General features: G+C 43.7%; 1 long non-coding RNA gene across 1 annotated transcript in view; it reads left to right on the forward strand.

Moving 5' to 3' along the window:
- The first annotated feature begins 3,023 nt into the window (after window positions 1-3,023).
- LOC143927959 (uncharacterized) overlaps window positions 3,024-21,603 on the forward strand; it is a 146,568-nt gene continuing 127,988 nt past the window's right edge. The window contains exon 1 of the long non-coding RNA XR_013262358.1: window positions 3,024-3,305. This is a non-coding gene — a long non-coding RNA (uncharacterized LOC143927959). The remainder of the gene's footprint in view (window positions 3,306-21,603) is intronic.

Here is a 21,603-nt window from a genome sequence, read left to right on the forward strand (position 1 = left end):
GACCGAGAAATCCGTTCGTGTGTATGCTAGTCCGACGGATAAAAACCGACGCTAGGGCAGCTATTGGCTACTGGCTATGAACTTCCTTATTCTAGTCCGGTCGTACGCCATCACGTTCGGACTTTGGTGTGATTGGTGTGATTGTGTGTCACCAAGTCCGTTCATTCGGAAAGTCCGTCGGAACTCCGCCGAAAGTCTGTCGGAAAGACCGTCGGACCTAGTCCCTCGGAAAGTCCGGTCGTGTGTACGCGGCATTACAGATCAAGAGACTAAATCAGAAAAGGAAGATCTTGTACAACCTGGAGATTGGGTCTGTATAAAAATAATAAAGAGAAAGACTTGGTAGGTGGGAAGGACCCTATCAATTACTGTTGTCTACACCCACCACAGTAAAAATCATGGAGCAGATACCTTGGATACACCTCACCCACTGCAAGAAGGCACACTATTTGATCAAAAAGACAGATTAGGAATTATCTACCTCACAACAGGGGAAGAAAATGGTGCAATATGGACTCATAGGGGTGGAGGGAAGACCCAGAGAGACTTATGTTCAAGCCAGGGTATTTTACCAAGACATGGACGGGGAGAATACTCTGGGCCATATCGATACTAGTGGGCATAGTTGCAAGAAATAATATGCTTCTTGACCTCATCCCAATATTGAACATAATGGGTCAAAGGGGGGAAAGACAGGTGATGAAGGGACCAGACGGTGACACCATAACTGATATACAGGGTAATACCACCACCATACTATTCGATCTCAGTTAAGTCCTAAATATTGAGTATCAAACATATGTCTTTGATGGTATATACCTATGCTCTACTCCAGAATGCAGTACATGGGCTGACGTGCGGTGGTCATCCAATGATGACAGATGGCTTGCTAGCTCTGCAGTGATCCTTGAACAAAGGAAGGATCAGGTAGAACAGCCGAAGAGGGTGGACTGGGAGCTGCCAGTCCCATAGTATGTGTGGTAGCCACAGGTATCAGATGCTGGAGTTTATGGACTAGGAGTATATAGGGCAAGTAAGGCTGACCTACTAGGGAGAATTACTATTAAAGTTGTAACCCCTGGTCAGATCACCCCAGTCCCAGAACCAACACAGTTTCAACTTAATCCCTCCTTTAGATTTTACCTACAAGGAACAATTAAGTATAAAAACAGGATTTGGAGACAAAAATGAGAGGATAGTGTGGGTCAGATACATAACCCAATCTAATGCCATGTACACATGATCAGATTTCTCGTTGGAAAAAGATATCACATGGGATTCCGCTCAAGTTTGCCTTGCATACACACGGTCACGCAAAAGTTTGCTGAAATTAAGACCGTCAAGAATGTAGTGACGTACAACACTACGGCGAGCCGAGAAAATTAAGTTCAATGCTTCCTAGCATGCGTCAAATTGTTTCCGAGCATGCATAGGAATTTTGCACGTCGGAATTGCCACAGACGATCGCATTTTCGGATAGGAACTTTTCCCGACCGAAAAATTGAGAGCATGCTCTCAATCTTTGCTAGCTGGAATTCCGCCAGCAAAAGACCGATGGAGCATACACAAGGTCGCATTTTCCGACAAAAAACTCTGATCGGTCTTTTGCGGGCCGAAATTCCGCTTGTGTGTACGAGGCATAAGAGGTTATGTGATTGTATTTCTTGTGCAAACCCAAGACCACAACTAGCCACTGTTCCTCTCCCTGAAGAGGAAACAGACTTGACTTGTATAATAAGAATGTTTTAAGAAAATATTACTGGGCTGGAATGTGCAAATGAGCTACCCTAAGACTAAAATGCAAAGTATACCCCCAGCAGTACAAGCATTACCAGGAGATTTTACTTGTTTCTCTAACAATTACACAAACGGTACAAATGTCGGCACCCTATCTCCTTCTGCTGCACTTTTATACCAAACAATACGGCACCTGATGGAAGTATCACCAAGGCCTTACAAGGCCTACAAATGCTATTGGAAGAATTAGCTGAGAACTCTGGTGTAGAGAACCCCCTAACAGGACTCTTCAAAAAAATGGTTTGGTAAGTGGGGTGATCTTGCAAAAAGTTTTCTCATCTCTATTGTCATGGCAGCTGCAGTCCTTACATTGTGTGGATGTTGCTGCATTCCCTGTATTAGGGGAATTCTTCAAAGACTGATTGACAAATCTTTAAAAAAATCTATGCTCCTCCACAGCGACACAAAACTATACTCGGAACCTGAGAATGGATTTACAACCCTCGCTAAGGACTCATCTGTCTAAATGATAATACCTGGTAAAACAAAAGAAGCTGGACATTTGAATTATTGACATTATGAGTATAAAGGAAAGGGATATGTTAGAGAAATTATACTTCAAATGTCAGCCATGAAAACGCCATTTTGTATGAATATGGCCTTATGCTATATATAACCTTGATTATAATTATGCTTAGACTTGCATTATTTGAATACATCCTGTATTTCTGTGACGGCTTGGGGAGTTTCCAAGTCAGTATCCTGTATAACCATATGTGAATGTAAGATAAGATAAGTCTGTGATGGATATTTCCACTTTTGCTGTTGTGTTCAGAATAAAGTTAAAATACATCTAATTGGACATTCTAACAGTTAAAGGGGGTGTCCGAGGGCCTATATAAGACATATACCATTATATTCTCCTCAGAGATGATGAGCATATGAGCCTGTAATGCAAAAGTAATCATTTCTCTTGCATATGCAATAAATGTTATATTGATTCTTGAGAAGACGGTAATTTGTTCGGTAACAGTCAAAAAAAACAAAAGGCGCAATCTCTGCTAATATAAGTTAATACTAATAAGTTAAGCTAATACTGCAAAAACAGTGTTATTACATGAGCCTGGCCCTAATTTGACAGAAACATCAATTCCTCTCTCCTAAATGGTTGGGAGGAGAAGAAATGGGGAGATTTTACAAGAAGCAATAAACATCGTCTCCTTCACATGGGGATAAGAATTAAGAGTCATCAAACCTCTGCATGAAGGGAGGGAGAATAGTGAAAGGAAAAGGAGGAGGAAAGATGAGGGGAGAAAGGAAGAGTAGGAGGAAATCCAAAGCATCATCTACCCACCTCCTCCCTATAGACCTGAACGTCTGGTTCCAGATTGCGCACCCCCTCCCTGCCACTCAGACACCCCCCAACCACTAGGAGCTTCCGCCTTCCGATTGTTTATAGATTGCGCCCGGGAGAGGTCACAGCCGGGCATTGCTGCCAGTCTATTGTGGGTCCAACCTGTCCCTGAGTCATCTCATCGCACAAAGTATGGGGAAGTGACTTACAAAAGGTAAGGGGCTGACGGATGAATTATTTTATTAGATCATCGTCATTAGACGGATTTGTTTATTTTCCTACCTAAAATATACCTCTCGGACCTCTCCTGCCCGTCTGCTACTTGTAATGAAGGTTTGAGATCGGAACGTCTCCTGGCCGCACGATTCTGCCTGGATCGTGTGTGTGTGTGGCCTGCATGCTGCAATCTGTAGTAGAAGGAAACCGTGCAAAATATGAAGGCTACCTGGAAAGCTCATAGTTTGCATATTAATAGCCACCAATTTTATTTTGTTCCCCCCTCACTATTGGTCTGAAGGTTGCACCACCAATGCATTTGATTTATTTAGCTATAGAATGGAATGCAGTCGGCCTGTACTCTATGAAAATGTGACCATTTCTATGAGCTCCCGATTCAGCCTCCACTTGTAGTGTGTTGTCTGCAGCCCTGTATTGTACTGTGGGGTGTCATGTGTGGAAAAGTTCAGTAGGCAGTGTTCTATGTAGGGGCCCATTCATTGTCCTGCTTGATGATATCCTTGAAATGTCTGACAACCTTGTGTGTGTGTGTAGGTGTATGAAAAAAACAATTCTAATCAGCATGAGAGGTGGGAAAGATTTGTGGGAGAGGTTTGCACATAACATGCAGGCAAAAGTGATGATCCTGTCTGACTGCGCACCAAGAAAAAGGGATTTGTGCTGCGTGCAGAGATGAGTAGTTGTTTGGTATGTTTATGTGATGATGGAATATTGGGTACTGGAATCGCATAAATAATAATCACTTGCGTGGCACCATTTTATTAATAAATGCTTATTTGGTAGCCGAGATCATTTAGATAAAAATATTTCAATCATCTTCATTGTGTACTATAAATTATCACAGGGCTTGACATTTCAAAGGACTGGATAGAGCCTACAAATGAAAACGCAACTAGGCCATACTGGTATTATATTTATTCCCTAAACTAGCAGTACCCCTCACCTGTGCTGGATTTCGGTAGGCCACACTCATCCATTTTGATTGTTGTCTCTTCCTGAACTGCCATATAGGTTTACTCTGAGACTAACATAGTGCTTCTTGATGTTAAATGAAGGCAGTGAGGGCGCAACACAGTAGAGCTAGTCAGATGCTCACCATGTGCTGCACTGTGATGTCCTTGACCCTGCCTGCAACCCTTTTACTGTGAAAAACATGTAAGCTGCTGTATTGGTGGGATCATTGTGAAAGTAGAGGATCACTAGTATTCGCCACTACTACTTTGATCGCTACTGTCCTCCAGGATTTGTGCCAAGCTGCTACTCTGCTGCATAGTAACCAACAGGGGGTCATTTTCACACACAGGCTCCATTCATGGAATATCTTGTATTTTTTGCAAGGAATGTAAAGTGTTTTCTGATTGGAGGATGTGGAGAGGCAGATGATGAGGTTAGTTGGCTGCGTTAGTGTGGTGGTGTTTTCACAGGCTCTTTTTTTCCTTATTTTAACCTGTTGATCCTACTAGCAAGTGTTTATTTTTTTGGACTTCTTCATTTAACAAGTTTTTCAGCAAAAGTGGCAGTTGGAGATAAACCTTTTAAGACTGACAGGGCTGCTTACAGCCATCAGCTTTTATTCATTTATGGAATGCCTTTATCCCAAAAACAGAAAAATTGTTGCTGTCACTGGCTAAAGGGATAGTTCACTTTTACCAAAAAACTGCCTTTGTGGGTAAGAGACACCTGTAGATAAAAACAAACTGTGCAACTTTGACTAAAGTTCAAAAATGTCCTTACTATAGGCGTAGACCATGTACCTCTCAAAAACTCCCAGAGATCGCATCCCTCTATTCTGGTATGTTGCTAAGACACTCCCAGCTGTTACTGCTTGCCACCACCCACACAGGAGCAAGCTCTCAATTTCCCGCACTTGTGCGGTTTGCTATTTCCTCCATTGCAGTGTTGCTGAGCTCAGAGCTACTGCAACTGAAAAGAAAAGTCATGTGTCGGGTTTGATTTGGAGAAAAAGGCTTGCTCCTGCATTGGATGAAGTGGGTGAGAAATAACAGCTGGGAGTGACGTAGCAATGTACTAGCAAACAAGGGAGGACAGGGGCATACTATCTCTGGGAGTCCTTTAGCCAGGCTTTGAGAGGTACATAAATGGCCCACACCTATTACAATGATAGTATTCAGCTTTGGTCAAAGCTTTACAGTTTGTTTTAATCTATAGGAGCACCTTCCTTGCATAAGCTGTTATAAAATATATATCATTTTTTTTATTTTATTTTTTTATAAAATGGTGAACTAACCAGTGGCAGCCCGGGTGCTCGGGCGGACACTTAGCCGTGCACTAGAAGCTTGTCTGCTGCAATCAGGTGATTGCAGCTGAAAAACTTCATTGGGAGGTGTTTGACGTGTAAACAGCGCGCAGGCCATGCATCTTGTTTACACTCCCAGTCCCACTCTACAGCCATTCATTCCACCCTGTTGCACCTGATTGGCGGGTCTGGAGGGCAGTAGGTGGGGTTTACCATGGAAGCGTCTTGTCTGGTTTCCCCACTATTTGGACAGAATGGCCTGACAGGGCAGACGGTAAGCTACGTCATTTACCTAGCAGCACTTACCATCTGTCTCAGTGCCACCCGTGGGCCTCGGCTGGACATCATGGCTTGATGAATATTGTTGTTGCAATGCATTACAAATCACAATCGCTTCCCCGCTGCTCTCCCGAGCAGAGCAGCCAGTGCAGACTGGGAATGAGGAGCTGAGAGAAATGGAGATAGTGATCATTAAACACACATACATCTTCCATCATGTATATGGAGACCTTCCTCCGTCATCACTGTGACTGCACTACAGATATACATCATCTGTCCTGTTACTATGTATATAGCTGTATACACACACCTCTTCCTTCCTGTATATAGAGACCTTCCTCCATCATCACTAACTGCAGGTATACATCATCTGTCCCTCCATACTGTACTGGCACAGTGAGGCCGGATATGATTGGCATGTGTGAGGCTACAATTGATGTATTTTTCAGTTTGTTTGCACCCCCCCCCCCCCCAATTTTGAGTACCGGCCCGCCACTGGAACTAACCATTTAAAAGAGAACGTTTTTTTTAGTTTGTTTGAAATGTTAGTTAAAGCGGAGGTCCACCCTAAAGTGGACCTTCCGCTCATTGGAACCCTCCCCCCCTCCGGCGCCACAATTGGCACCTTTCAGGGGGGAGGGGGGAGGGGGTGCAGGTACCTGTACAGTACAGGTATCTGCACCCACTTCCGGCGTAGATTCTGCAGACGGTACGCCCCTTTCCGCAGAATCTACGCCCCTTTCCGAAGGTCCCCCACTGCCTGCTGGGAAACACACGGATCCCAGAGACAGCGGGGACCATCCTTATTGCGCAGCGCGACTCGCGCATGCGCAGTAGGGAACCGGGAAATGAAGCCGAAAGGCTCCACTTCCTGATTCCCATACCAAAGATGGCTGCGGCAGCACCCGAGAGACGATCGAGAGATCGGCTTCGGGTGCCGACATCGCGGGCGCGCTGGGCGGGTAAGTGTCATTATTTTAAAAGTCAGCAGCTGCAGTATTTGTAGCTGCTGGCTTTTAAAAAAAAAAAACGACGGACTCCCGCTTTAAGTCTATCAAAATCTGATAAAGCCTCCAACACTACCCCATCCCCAGATTGACCATGCTGCTGTCTGGGGCTGCAAATAACGATTATTTTCATAATCGATTAGTCGGCCGATTTATTGTTTCGATTATTAGGATAATTACCTTTTAACCACTTGCAGACCGGACCATTTTGCTGGTCAAAGACCAGACCACTTTTTGCGATTTGGCACTGCGTCGCTTTAACTGACAATTGCGCGGTCGTGCGACGTGGCTCCCAAACAAGATTGACGTCCTTTTTTTCCCACAAATAGAGCTTTCTTTTGGTGGTATTTGATCACCCCTGCGGTTTTTATTTTTTGCGCTATAAACAAAAATAGAGCGACAATTTTGAAAAAAAAAACGCATTATTTTTTACTTTTTGTTATAATAAATATCCCCCAAAAATATATAAAAAAACATTTTTTTCCCTCAGTTTAGGCCGATACGTATTCTTCTACATATTTTTGGTAAAAATAATCGCAATAAGCGATTATTGATTGGTTTGCGCAAAAGTTATAGCGTTTACAAAATAGGAATAGTTTTATAGCATTTTTATTAACAATTTTTTATTATTTTTTTTTTTTTTACTAGTAATGGCGGCGATCTGCGATTTTTATTGTGACTGCGACATTGTGGGGGACCCATTGGACATTTTTGACACATTTTTGGGACCATTGTCATTTATACAGTAATCACTGCTATATAAATGCAGTGATTCCTGTGTAAATGACACTGGCAGTGGGTGGCAGTGTAGGGGTTAAGTGTTCCTAGGGGTGTGTTACTAACTGTGGGGGGGTTGGGCTTTCATTTAGTGTACACTGATCTCTGCTCCAATCACATGGAGCAGAGATCAGCGTCACTAGTTGCTAGGCAGAATGGAGAAATGTTGTTTATACAGCATTTCCTCCATTCGGCCGCTCCGTGAGACAATCGCGGGGATGCCCGCGGTGATCGAGTCCGCGGGTCCCGCGACCGGACTCACGGGGGTCCCGACCAGCGCGGGAGAGCGCTGCCGGCAGCGCGCTCCCGATGGCAGGGCGGCATCGAATATTGGACGTACCTGTACGCCAATATGCCTGCCTGTGCCATTCTGTCGATGTACACTACCGTTTAAAAGTTTGGGGTCACATTGAAATGTCCTTATTTTTGAAGGAAAAGCACTGTACTTTTCAATGAAGCTAACTTTAAACAAATATACTCTATACATTGCTAATGTGGTAAATGACTATTCTAACTGCAAATGTCTAGTTTTTGGTGCAATATCTACATAGGTGTATAGAGGCCCATTTCCAGCAACTATCGCTCCAGTGTTCTAATGGTACAATGTGTTTGCTCATTGGCTCAGAAGGCTAATTGATGATTAGCAAACCCTTGTGCAATCATGTTCACACATCTAAAAACAGTCTAGCTCCTTCCAGAAGCTACAAAACTGACCTTCCTGTGAGCAGATTGAGTTTCTGGAGCATCACATTTGTGGGGTCAATTAAACGCTCAAAATGGCCAGAAAAAGAGAACTTTCATCTGAAACTCGACAGTCTATTCTTGTTCTTAGAAATGAAGGCTATTCCATGCGAGAAATTGCAAAGAAATTGAAGATTTCCTACAACAGTGTGTACTACTCCCTTCAGAGGACAGCACAAACAGGCTCTAACCAGAGTAGAAAAAGAAGTGGGAGGCCGCGTTGCACAACTAAGCAAGAAGATAAGCACATTAGAGTCTCTAGTTTGAGAAACAGACGCCTCACAGGTCCCCAACTGGCATCTTCATTAAATAGTACCCGCAAAACACCAGTGTCAACATCTACAGTGAAGAGGCGGCTGCGGGATTTTGGGCTTCAGGGCAGAGTGGCAAAGAAAAAGCCATATCTGAGACTGGCCAATAAAAGAAAAAGATTAAGGTGGGCAAAAGAACACAGACATTGGACAGAGGAAGACTGGAAAAAAGTGTTGTGGACGGATGAATCCAAGTTTGAGGTGTTTGGATCACAAAGAAGAACGTTTGTGAGACGCAGAACAAATGAAAAGATGCTGGAAGAATGCCTGACGCCATCTGTTAAGCATGGTGGAGGTAATGTGATGGTCTGGGGTTGCTTTGGTGCTGGTAAGGTGGGAGCTTTGTACAGGGTAAAAGGGATTCTGAATAAGGAAGGCTATCACTCCATTTTGCAAGGCCATGCCATACCCAGTGGACAGCGCTTGATTGGAGCCAATTTCATCCTACAACAGGACAATGACCCTAAACCAGTGTTTCTCAAATCCAGTCCTCAGGCCCCCCCAACAGGTCATGTTTTCAGGTTTTCCATTATTTTTCACTGATGATTTGATCAGTTTCACTGCCTTAGCAATTACCACAGCCGTTTCATCTGAGGGAAATCCTGAAAACATGACCTGTTGGGGGGGGCCTGAGGACTGGATTTGAGAAATGCTGCCCTAAACACACCTCCAAATTGTGCAAGAACTATTTACAGCAGAAGCAGGCAGCTGGTATTCTATCGGTAATGGAGTGGCCAGCACAGTCACCAGATCTGAACCCCATTGAGCTGTTGTGGGAGCAGCTTGACCGTATGGTACGCCAGAAGTGCCCATCCAACCAATCCAACTTGTGGGAGCTGCTTCTAGAAGCGTGGGGTGCAATTTCTCCAGCTTACCTCAATAAATTAACAGCTAGAATGCCAAAGGTGTGCAATGCTGTAATTGCTGCAAAAGGAGGATTCTTTGACGAAAGCAAAGTTTGATGTAAAAACAATGTTATTTCAAATACAAATCATTATTTCTAACCTTGTCAATGTCTTGACTCTATTTTCTATTCATTTCACAACGTATGGTGGTGAATAAGTGTGAATTTTCATGGAAAACACAAAATTGTTTGGGTGACCCCAAACTTTTGAACGGTAGTGTACATCGTCGTGCGCTGGTCGGGAAGTGGTTAAACAAAGTGTGGTGTATAATTTTAGTTAATATGTAAAGTTTAACCACTTCATTACCTGCCCATAGTAATGACGTCTGCAGGAGGGATCTCCCATCCTTGGAGGGTGTCACATGACGTCCTCAGCTCCCCGGCCATCTAAAGGGCACCTGCCGTGTTGCTCGGGACCCGGTGCATGTGCCCGGCGGCCGTGTTTGCCCGTGAACACAGCAGAACCGTGGATCTGTGTGTATGTTGGGCGGCACAGTGGTGTAGTGGTTAGCACTCTCGCCTTGCTGTAAAAAGGTTGCTGGTTCATATCCCAACCATGTCACTACCTGCCTGCAGTTTGCATGTTCTCCCTGTGCCTGCATGGGTTTCCTCCCACACTTCAAAGACATGCAGGTAGGTTAATTGGCTTCTGTTCAAAATTGCCCCTAATATATGAATGGGGACCTTGGATTGTGGGCTCCTTGAGGGTAGGGACGGATGTGAGTGTGCAATGTACAGGGATAGGGACAATTGTAGACACTCACTCAGGTTGAACTGGATGGACTGGTGTCTTTATTCAACCTTACTAACTATGTAACTATATGTAAGATGGTGACCGATGGTGTGTTCTCAGTACAGAGGAACACCAATCAGTCTCCTCACCTTGTGAGTCCCCACCCCCTACAGTTAGAATCACTCCCTAGGAAACATAATTAACCCCTCAATCACCCTCTAGTGTTAACCCCTTCCCTGCCAGTCACATTTACACAGCACTGATCCCTGTACAAGTGTGAATTGACACATTTTTGGGACCAAAGTCTCCAATATGTCCGTCAGTCGTGAAAAAAAAAAAAAAAAATCGCAGATTGCCAGCATTACTAGTAAAAATAAAAATGCCATAAATCTATCCCATATTTTGTAGACGCTATAACTTTTGTACAAACCAGTATACACTTATTGCGATATTTTTTGGAGAAAAAAAATAAAAAATGTAGAAGAATACATATCGGCCTAAACTGAGGAAAAAAAATGTTTTTTTTTAAACATTTGGATACAGTGTTGCATGACTGCTCAATTGTCAGAGTGCGACAGCACTAAAAACTAAAAATTGGTTTGGGCAGGAAGGGGGTGAAAATGTACTGTATTGAAGTGGGGTAAAAAAAAAAAGAGGCAATTTATTCCTAAATATCTATATGCAGTGGTCAATATAAATAACCAACTATATGGATGGGGAGCAAGATCTCTAATCCACTCTGAGAATACCAGACAGAGGAGATATACTATTAGGGGATGAATCTGGTAAATATCATCAGACTCAGATATCAAATTTTTTATTACAAGAAAATTTAGAGACTATTTTTAGCTGATTTTCAGACAGAAATGTTCTATATTATGTATGACAGGCTCCCTTGTAATAGGCAGGTGGCTTGATAAAAGCTAACTGCTCCTGCTGTCACTTACAAAAACAATGTCTTCCTTCAGAAAAAGTTTAATTTTTAAGAACCTTCTTTTGATTTTCTAATCGTTAGTGGGGGTCAGATCGATGTTTGTTTTTGGACCACAGTGACGGGAAAATTAGAAGGAGCAGAATAGAAAACTTCTAGGTCAAAGGAATTTTCAGATAGTGTTCATGGTTTTTCATTCAAAAATTACATGGGACAGCAGGCCGGAATTTTTTTTCTTCAATAACTTTGAAATAAGACAAGAAGACAAGTGTTTGGATAATAATGGCCGCGGTTGTTTATTATTGGTTTCAAAATGTTGTACATAACTCATCAAAACTCATCCAATAAACTTAAAGCTAGCCCAGTCACTACGACTCAGGCAGCAACACAAAATCCCCAAAAGGGCAGGAGGACCTAAGGCCAACTGCCCACAGAACCCCAACCCGCGGCCATCTCAACACAGTAACTTAAATTTACATTGAAAATATCCAAGCCAATATCAGACAGATGGATGCCATCCTGTCTGAAAAGGCCAGGGATACCCCCCTCCAGCTCAGTGTGCCTAAAGGATAGCATTCCCAATTTTGATAGCAACTTGGATACTGCCCTATTCACTCTCTTCCTGATTTTCTCAAAAGGACGTACAGAAGGATGAGAAAGCCAACTTATCCTCTGCACAATTTCTGAAAAAAACACTACTGAATTGGGAAATGACAACTGTATCCTCTGTAAATCATCCCTAATCTGAAAAATAAGGTCTAAAGTTTTAAAGTAACCAATATCATTACCACCTAGATGAATAATTAAGATATCCGGAGAGGGAAAATGAAGAAGAAGCTGAGAAATAAAAGAATTTAGGTCAGACCATAACATTCCCCTCTTTCCACACCAAAAAATCTTAAATTTAGAAGCATCCAATCCTAAATTACAAGTATAAACTCGCTGCTGAGCTCTCAAATTCGCCCAATACATGAAGGAGTGTCCAATCATCCACACAATGCGAGTGTTACCTGAAATAAATCATAGCATTGCGTTAGGACGAATATAAAGCAAGTACCTATCTGACTTCCATCTACCAATTCGCTTAATAGATCTAACATCAAAACCCAGTCTAGCGGCCTCTGTTGCTGCTCCAATCCGAAAAGAATGCGACGTCAAATGTTCTTGATCTAAATGTAAGGCCTGTAAACAGCTCCTAAAAACGCATAAGAACTTTAGTAAGGGGTAACCCTGATTCATGAATAAAACTTGGAAAACCCCAAAGGCCTAATTGAATAATATTGACGTATTAGAGCCACCGGGCAAATGCTAGTACTCATACACATATCTAAAGTTAACCAATTACCTTTACCTACCTGATCCGTTTTGGATCTGCTAATTAAAATTTTTAATGAACTTTCAAAAATAACAACTTCAGACGTGTATGTGAACCAACTCAGATACCCTAAGCGCCGCAAAAAACATGACCGAAAAGGCTGCCCGAAAAAGAACTGATTCAAACTGAGAAAAACAAATTTTATCCGTCACGGAGCAAAGCTGACCCAGCACTAGAGGAGTGATGGGCTTCCTTGAATCAGGCCTAAAATTATTCCTTTTGTAACCTTTTAAAGCTTGTTTTATAGAGAAATACTGCATGCAAGACGGCATGTTATTTAGTTTCAAGAAAAAAGAAATTCCTGACAAAGTTTTATGTATGTATGACCAAGAATAAGTTTGTTCAAACAAAGAACCAAGAAACTTTAATAACAGTATTTCAGACACCGAACCCAACGGTTCACCTAACTTGTTTAAAAATTCTTGATACATAAACCAAGCAGACTGATATCCTGCCCAAGTAGAAGGTGCCAAAGAATTGATAATAGAGACAGAAATGGGCCTTAGATCAGGTCCCATAAGTTGATTGGACAGGAGTGTCCCACTGGATCCGCCTCCGGAAATAGCTTGAAAAAACGCTCCATCTGTGAACGAGACAACGCATCCGCCAAATCATTGTCCTTACCTGGTACATGTACCGCCTTCAACCATATATTCAAACTTAAGCATTTAAATATCAGGTATCTCAAAAGGACAATGACTGGCGGAGACTTAGATGTTAAACAATTAATAGCATACATCACTCCTTTATTATCTGTTCGTATCAAAATTCTTTTATTTTGGAAGAAAGCACCCCAAATTTCAAGCGCAACAATGATAGGAAATAGTTCCAAAACGACTATATTTTTAGTGTAACCCTTCATTACCCAAGAGACATGCCAGCGTTCAGCGCACCAATGCTTCTGCCAAATTGCGGCAAAGCCATGTGACCCTGCGGCATCAGTAAAGAGAAGGAAATCCTTCTGCCACAAAGCCCTGCCATTGAAATGAGAAAGAAACTGCCACCAAACTAGCAAGTCCTCTTTCATATCACTGGATAAACGCACATGAGAAAAGGGGGACTTTAAACCAGAAATAGCGATGTAAAATCTCCTGGAAAATACCCTACCCACTGGCATGACCCTTGAAGCAAACGCCAGAAGGCCCAAAAGAGACTGTATCTCTTTCAAGCAGGCTTTTTTCTTCCTTACCAGTTTTAACAATAAAGAGCAAATTTTTTCAATTTTTTCTTCAGGTAACCTAAACTCCATTAAATCAGTATCAATAATAATACCTAGAAATTCCAGACAAGTGGAAGGCCATATAGTCTTCTCATGAGCCAATGGGATACCAAAATGGTTGCAAACATCAAAAAATGTCTGTAATAAGTTAGCACAAATAAAAGAATCCTGAGGACCTAAAAATAAAAAATCATCTAGATAATGAATTGACCCAGAAACGGCAGAAACTACCCACTCTAAAAATGAAGAGAAAGACTCAAAATAAAAACAAGACAAGGAACAACCCATAGGTAAACATTTGTCAAAATAAAAGTTACCATTAAAGAAAAAACCAAGGGAATTAAAAGATGAAGGATTAATGGGAAGTAAGCGAAAAGCTGACTTGACATCCGCTTTAGCTAAAATAGCTCCCTTCCCCAATATTCTCAATTTAACTAAAGCATCTTCAAAAGAAGCATATGAAACTGATGACATGCTCTCATCAATTTGGTCATTAAGGGAATCTCCTTTAGGAAAAGATAAGTGATGAATTAGTCTAAAAGAATTCTTTTCCTTTTTGGGCACTACACCCAAAGGGGAAATCCTGAAATTTTCAAACGGAGGGAAAGAAAAGGGGCCCGCCACCCTTCCTTCTGAGATTTCAAAATTAACCTTATCCAAAACTACCTGGGGAAATTTAGATACCGATTTCAAATTCTTAACTAAAGTACAACCTTGACCCTGAAAGGAAGGCAATAAAAAACCATCCCTAAAACCTTCAATGAGAAGATGTGCTTTCAACTTGTCTGGATACACCTGAAGGCATGGGAGCATTTTTGCTATACTCACTGGTGTGTGTGCTTTTTGAAAAAATTCCCGCTTGCAAATTTGCTGCTGACATTTTTTTGAAACATTTTGTAACTGAGTGCGCTCCAGCACAAAAGGGGCATTCATGCTTGTATTTACATGAATTGGGCCATTTACACTGGCTATCATTGAAGTTGAAACAAATTCCTCTTTTGTAACCAGACATGTGTTGAACTGTTGGTGCTGAAACCGGCCTTGCCACTGTTGGCCTCTGTGGCAGAAAAAGATTCAGCCAAAGGCCCACATCCTTAGCTCCCCAGTGCAATCTGGGATGAACTGATAATTTCTGACGAAATGCTTCATCATAATTAAACCACGCCACTCCACCAAAATTTTTGTATGCCTCAATTATAATATCTAAATGTTGAAATAAACCCGTACTTTTCTCAGGTGATTTTTCACAAAGCACACTTGCAAAAATACAAAATGCTTGCAACCAATTATTGAGGTTTTTTGCTATAGGTCTGCGTCTATCATCATCCTCTTTCTTCTTTGACTTATTAATGAAATCTTTAGCGGAAGGGAGAAGAGACAATATATCCAAAAATTCCCCTCGCCAAATTTTTTCCTTAACAACTGGAGATAAATGATAACCTAACAGAGAAATGTCACAGGGCATGGATTCCTTTAAACAAGTTTCTGGCAAGTTCTGTGATCTAGCATTGCTATAAGAAATATTATTAAATTGTTCTAAATGAATTGGTAAATCCTGTGTGCCATTAGCATTAACGCCACTAGGTGGCGACCAAACTCCCATAGCTGAAACATCAGAAGTTAAAGCATTATTAATAGCTGGTTGACAAATAGACTTTTGACTAGATAATTCCTTAGACACCTTTGTTAATAAATCCACAACACTATTCAATAAAACATTAACAGAAGGATCAGTCATACCTGTATTACCTTGTTGTAAAGCAGGCTCACTATCAGGCCCTGCTTCACTGATATTCAGCATTGACGGTTGCCTAGGAGATGCTGGACGCTGAGGAGAGGGAGACCACTCCCTCATAGAGGTTGCTCCGCCTCCCGTACCGCCTTCAACCCTGCCCACCGCTTCAGTCAGTGGAGCTCTTCCGCTCAGCTGGCCGCTCCGCCTACCTGCTCCAAGCCTTCCCCCGCCCACCTGCCCTCTGCTATGGTCCTGAGAAGGACCAGCTCTTTTATGTACAGCAGGGCGCGTCGGGGTAGGAGAATAGCTCCGGCGGGGGTTGCGCTTTCATTTCGCCGCCCCATTCGACCGACCTGGGGCGGCACCTCCTTGCTGACGCAACGTCTCCTCCTCCACACCTTCGGCATCCTCTTCACCCCGCAGCGACATCTCCGTGGCTTCCACCGCTGGCCGCTCTCTTCCTCTCTCCTCTGGACCCGGATAGCTGACAGGCGGTGTAGCTCCCACCGGAGCTTCTTGACACGCTGCGCGGGGTAATTCTAAGCACTGGCGAATCCAGGCTTCTCCGCCGTCCTCTCCCGCCCGCTCTATCAGTCGCCGAAGAAGGCTCATCTTCTGGCCACAGAAGAGGCTGTTTGTTCAGGGAATAATCCCAGAGAGAACACCACAGCTTTTCTTCTGAGGCGAATGAGCCCCCTCAGCGGAACCTCCTTTTTATAACCCCCAGAAAACTGGTTTAAACCAGTTCTTCCTGGGCTTTTCACATGTCATGAAGAGAGGTCACCTGTACCCCTTCTCAAAACATGTGACTAACAGCTGTTTCCCCGCTGGCCACAGGCTCTGCGGGGGAACTTGAAACAGCTGATCCAGCCGCTCTCCCATGAGGAAAAGGGGGGGCAAGAAACTGCCCTCTCCCTTTTCCTGTCATTCATTTTAAAACTGAATGTTAAAAGCAAGTGAAATTTTCAAACCACATTCTTTCATTCAGTGAATACAAAGATTTTTCGTATAAATGTTCTCGTCCGAAAAGCAGTTTTGCTTTTGATCCATTTCTGCAGTGCTTTTTTTTTTTTTTGCATACGCGATTTTGCTGTGATTTGGGTTTTGCATGTTTAATGGTTTTTGTCCAATTTGATGTTGGGTGGATAAAAAAAAACGCAAATTGTGGCAAAAATGCACTACATGCTTTTGTGCAGCTTTTCTACTGAAGCCTATTGAACCAAAAAAAAGCACTGTATTGCTTTGGAAAAAGTCCTCAACTCTTTCCAAATACGCAACGGCTGAAAAAAGCATAGATGTGAACGTGTGTTTATATATCTCCTGTGATACCCTAACTACCAAGACCTGAGGTGTGCCTTGGCCTAGCTGGTCAGTACGCCAAAAATATATGAAAAATAGGCTTGTTAAGGTGAAGGGTAAGTAAGAATCTGTCTAATAAACTAGCGAACGCCTGGATAGCCTGGATCCGGTATGTATCAGCTATAACAGGAGGAATTCCAGCATCCCATGAATTAATGATAAGAAGGGACCCCACCATTTTGAACCTGCAAAACTGCCCAGATCTCAAACAATGTCCCTTAAATGATTTGGGTTAAGCCTAATTTCTGAGAAACCAGGCATGTGAATGCATATAGTGAGAGGATATGTGGGGCAGGAAGGGCTGACACAAGGAGCCCCTGCAAAATAATTGCAGAGAGAATCGAACACTTCAAACGGACACCAGTAAAGTGCCCTGTAACATTCCCACAAACCCCTGGCCTGTCTGTCTATTCTTGGTATGGGGAAATTTGAGAGGGTGAGCCACAAAAATAGATGAACTGTCAGGAGTTTGCAGGGGTCTGAAGTGCTGGCCACTTGATAGATATGCTTGATAGTGTTGACGGATAAGGCCAATCCGCTGTTGCAGTATGCATTGAAAACCAGAGTCGGGAACCTTAGAAATTTTCCAACCCCCTGATCCACCTTGTTAAAAAAAATGTGGCTATGGCCAAGCCATCCATAGCACTGAGCTCCCTGACCAACCGGTCACCAAGTGACTGTAACTGCCAGTATTGGGCAAATAATGAAACTAAATATGCGCAGACTAGGGCAGATGAAACTTTCGGGGGTCAACCAACTGAGTCAGTGTTGACTGAAACACTCCGAGAGCCCTGCTGTCAGGGCTGGCTCGGCCCTTCCTTCTCTGAGCTGGTCGCTCAGCTGCCAGCTAATTGCTAGCTCTCAGATCTCTCCACAGCTAACCAGCTGTTGTGGATCCGCTTGTCTGTCCTGCCTACTTAAAGATATCTGAGACACAGAAAAATGATTAGTGGCGCTGTTACTTAAAGAGGGATTCCACCAAAAAAATAAATATTAAAAGCCAGCAGCTATAAATACTACAGCTGCTGACTTTTAATAAATGGACACTCACCTGTCCTGGGTTCCAGCGATGCCGGCAGCCGAGACCGATCGATCGCTCGGCCCTCGGCTGCTGCCGCCACCATTCTAGGTGAGGGAATCAGGAAGTGAAGCGAATCGGCTTCACTTCCCGGTTCCCTACTGCGCATGCGAGAGTCGTGCAGCGCGATGGAAATTCTCCGCGCTGTCACTGGGACCCGTGTGTGTCCCAGCAGACAGCGCGGCAGGACAGGAAATGGCGTAGACTCCCATGGGAGTCTATGCCCAGAAGTGGGTGTAAATACCTGTCTTTGACAGGTATCTCCACCCCCCTCCCCCCTGAAAGGTGCCAATTGTGACACCGGAGGGGGGGAGGGATCCGATCAGCGGAGGTTCCACTTTAGGGTGGAACCCCGCTTTAAGTACTTAAAGATCTCCAGTTCACTTCATTCCTGCCTTCACCTTGGTCACATCACAAGAAACCATCTCCTATGTTCCTGTTTAAAGACTGGCTTTGCTGACATCCCTTCTTGCTCCTTATCCTGCTTGCTGTTCCTGTACTTGGATCCATGACTTCTGGCCTGGCTGATTACCCGATCTGGTTACTGGACTCTGGCTATGCGTTGACTAAGCTTACTCTATTTAGCTTTTTATTTTTATTAATAAACTAATGTGATTTTACTGTACTTCTATCTCAGTCTGGTTCATGGTTTCTGACACGTGCTCATGGTTGTGGAATAACATGAAGATACCATTCCAGACACACAAACTGGTCCTCCCCATTGTCGTGATACTGCTTGCAACCTGACAACCGATTTGCAGTCCTGAAACAGGGGAAGGAGAGCCAGACACCATCTTGAGGAATAATTTTCATGGCATGATTCAGCATACCCAAAAGTGACTGTAAGCTCCCCTTGGAACAGGCTAGGAATCGGACAAAAGAGGAATGGTCTGACGTAACTAACCAGTTCTCCAGGCAACCTTGCACTCAAATGTTTATAGCCTGCAGTGTGTACCCAAAACCTACCACTTTGTGGGTAGTCGGGGGATGTTGGCTCAGCACATACCCTGAGAGAGACTGCAGATACCTGGGCGGTAACCAGGGTCTTCACGCAACGGGAAGTCAACTAAATGAACAATCCCCTGCCCTCAACCTTCAGAGAGATTTCCCCCCCCCCCCCCCCCCCCCCCATGGATGTACCACACTAGAACTGTGAGGTGAATGAAACGTGAGTCTCCAGCAGCCAACCATGCTGCCACTCTGCTGAATGTGAGACCAGAAGTGCCGCAGATGCACTGTAACCCGGAAATGACGCTTCAGCTGAAACCCAGCAACCACGAAGAAGAGCCAGTGCAGGTACAGACAGAAGAGGAGGAATATATAATCCTTCTCCAGAAGCAGGACATATGGGCATTTTAACTAGGAGTCAGACATGAAGATATATGAAGAGTGGAAGGGAGATCTAAATCTTTTATAAAAAGCTGAGACTTTTATTTTTTAATTTAATTTAATTTTTTAATGGATATGATCATTTTAAATATAATGCACACAACTGGTAAAACCATACAGGTTACTTTAAAGCGGTAGTAAACCCGCACATTTTTTTTTTTTTTTTAAACCTGCAAAGCAAAAGGCATAATGAGCTAGTATGCACCGCATACTAGCTCATTATGAAATACTTACCTTAGAACGAGGCCCCGACATCTGGCCCGATCCACGCCGAGGGAGCTGACATGCTCCCTCTGCGTTTTTTCCGGGTATCGCGGCTCCGGCGCTGTGAGTGGCCGGAGCCGTGATATCGTCACTCCCGCGCATGCGCGCGGGAGATTTCATTCCGGCCGGCCACTGCCGGATTTTCAGGCCGAGAATCCCCTTGTGCGCATGCGCCGCTGCAGTCAGCGGCGCATACCGAGGGGAATATCTCCTAAACCGTACAGGTTTAGGAGATATTTTTTTTACCTACAGGTAAGCCTTATTATAGGCTTTCCTGTAGGTAAAAGTTAAAGAGGGATTCCGCCCAAAAAAAAATATTCAAAGCCAGCAGCTATAAATACTACAGCTGCTGACTTTTAATAAATGGACACTCACCTGTCCCGGGTTCCAGCGATGCCGAGGCCGATCGACCGCTCGGGCCTCGGCGGCTGCCGCCGCCATTCGAGGTGAGTGAATCAGGAAGTAAAGCGAATCACGCAATAGGAAATCTCCGCGCTGTCACTGGGACCCGTGTGTGTCCCAGCAGACAGCGCGGCAGGGCAGGAAATGGCGTAGACTCCCGTGGGAGTCAATGCCCGGAAGTGGGTGAAAATACCTGTCTTTGACAGGTATCTCCACCCCCCTCCCCCCTGAAAGGTGTCAATTGTGACACCGGAGGGGGGGGGTTCCGATCAGCGGAGGTTCCACTTTAGGGTGGAATCCCGCTTTAAAAAATTGAGTATACAACCACTTTAAATGTAATTGGAATGCCTTTATATTACCTCCAGTCTGTTAGCCTCCAATTTCTCTGGGTTCAGATGCTGATCTTCCTTACAGTCTTTTAACCACTTCCCGACCAGCGCACGACGATGGACGTCGACAGAATGGCACGGGCAGGCATATTGGCGTACAGGTACGTCCAATATTCAATGCCGCCCTGCCATCGGGAGCGCGGCGCGCTCCCGCGCTGGTCGGGACCACCGTGAGTCCGGTCGCGGGACCCGCGGACTCGATCGCCGCGGGCATCCCCGCGATCGTCTCACGGAGCGGCCGAATGGAGGAAATGCCGAGTAAACAGCATTTCTCCATTCTGCCTAACAACTAGTGACGCTGATCTCTGCTCCATGTGATTGGAGCAGAGATCAGTGTTCACTAAATGAAAGCCCAACCCCCCCCACAGTTAGTAACACACCCCTAGGAACACTTAACCCCTACACTGCCACCCACTGGTTAACCCCTTCACTGCCAGTGTCATTTACACAGGAATCACTGCATTTATATAGCAGTGATTACTGTATAAATGACAATGGTCCCAAAAATGTCCGATGGGTCCCCTACAATGTCGCAGTCACAATAAAAATCGCTGATCGCCGCCATTACTAGTAAAAAAAAAAAATGATAAAAAATTATTAATAAAAATGCTATAAAACTATCCCTATTTTATAAACGCTATAACTTTTGCGCAAACCAATCAATAATCGCTTATTGCGATTTTTTTTTTTTTAACAAAAATATGTAGAAGAATACGTATCGGCCTAAACTGAGCGAAAAAACGTTTTTTATATATTTTTGGGGGATATTTATTATAACAAAAAGTAAAAAATAATGCGTTTTTTTTCAAAATTGTCGCTCTATTTTTGTTTATAGCGCAAAAAATAAAAACCGCAGGGGTGATCAAATACCACCAAAAGAAAGCTCTATTTGTGGGGAAAAAAAGGACGTAAATTTTGTTTGGGAGCCACGTCGCACGACCGCGCAATTGTCAGTTAAAGCGACGCAGTGCCGAATCGCAAAAAGTGGTCTGGTCTTTGACCAGCAAATTGGTCCGGTCTGAAAGTGGTTAAGTGAATATATATATTTTTTTTTTAACCACTTCATGCAAAACGACGTACCCATACTTCAGTACTTTGACGCTAAATACCAGGGTTATGGCAGCA

This window comes from Lithobates pipiens, unplaced genomic scaffold (assembly GCF_037356315.1).
Source record: "Lithobates pipiens isolate NorthernLeopardFrog02 unplaced genomic scaffold, aLitPip1_a1.2 Scaffold_23, whole genome shotgun sequence".
NCBI classification, from domain to species: Eukaryota; Metazoa; Chordata; class Amphibia; order Anura; family Ranidae; genus Lithobates; species Lithobates pipiens.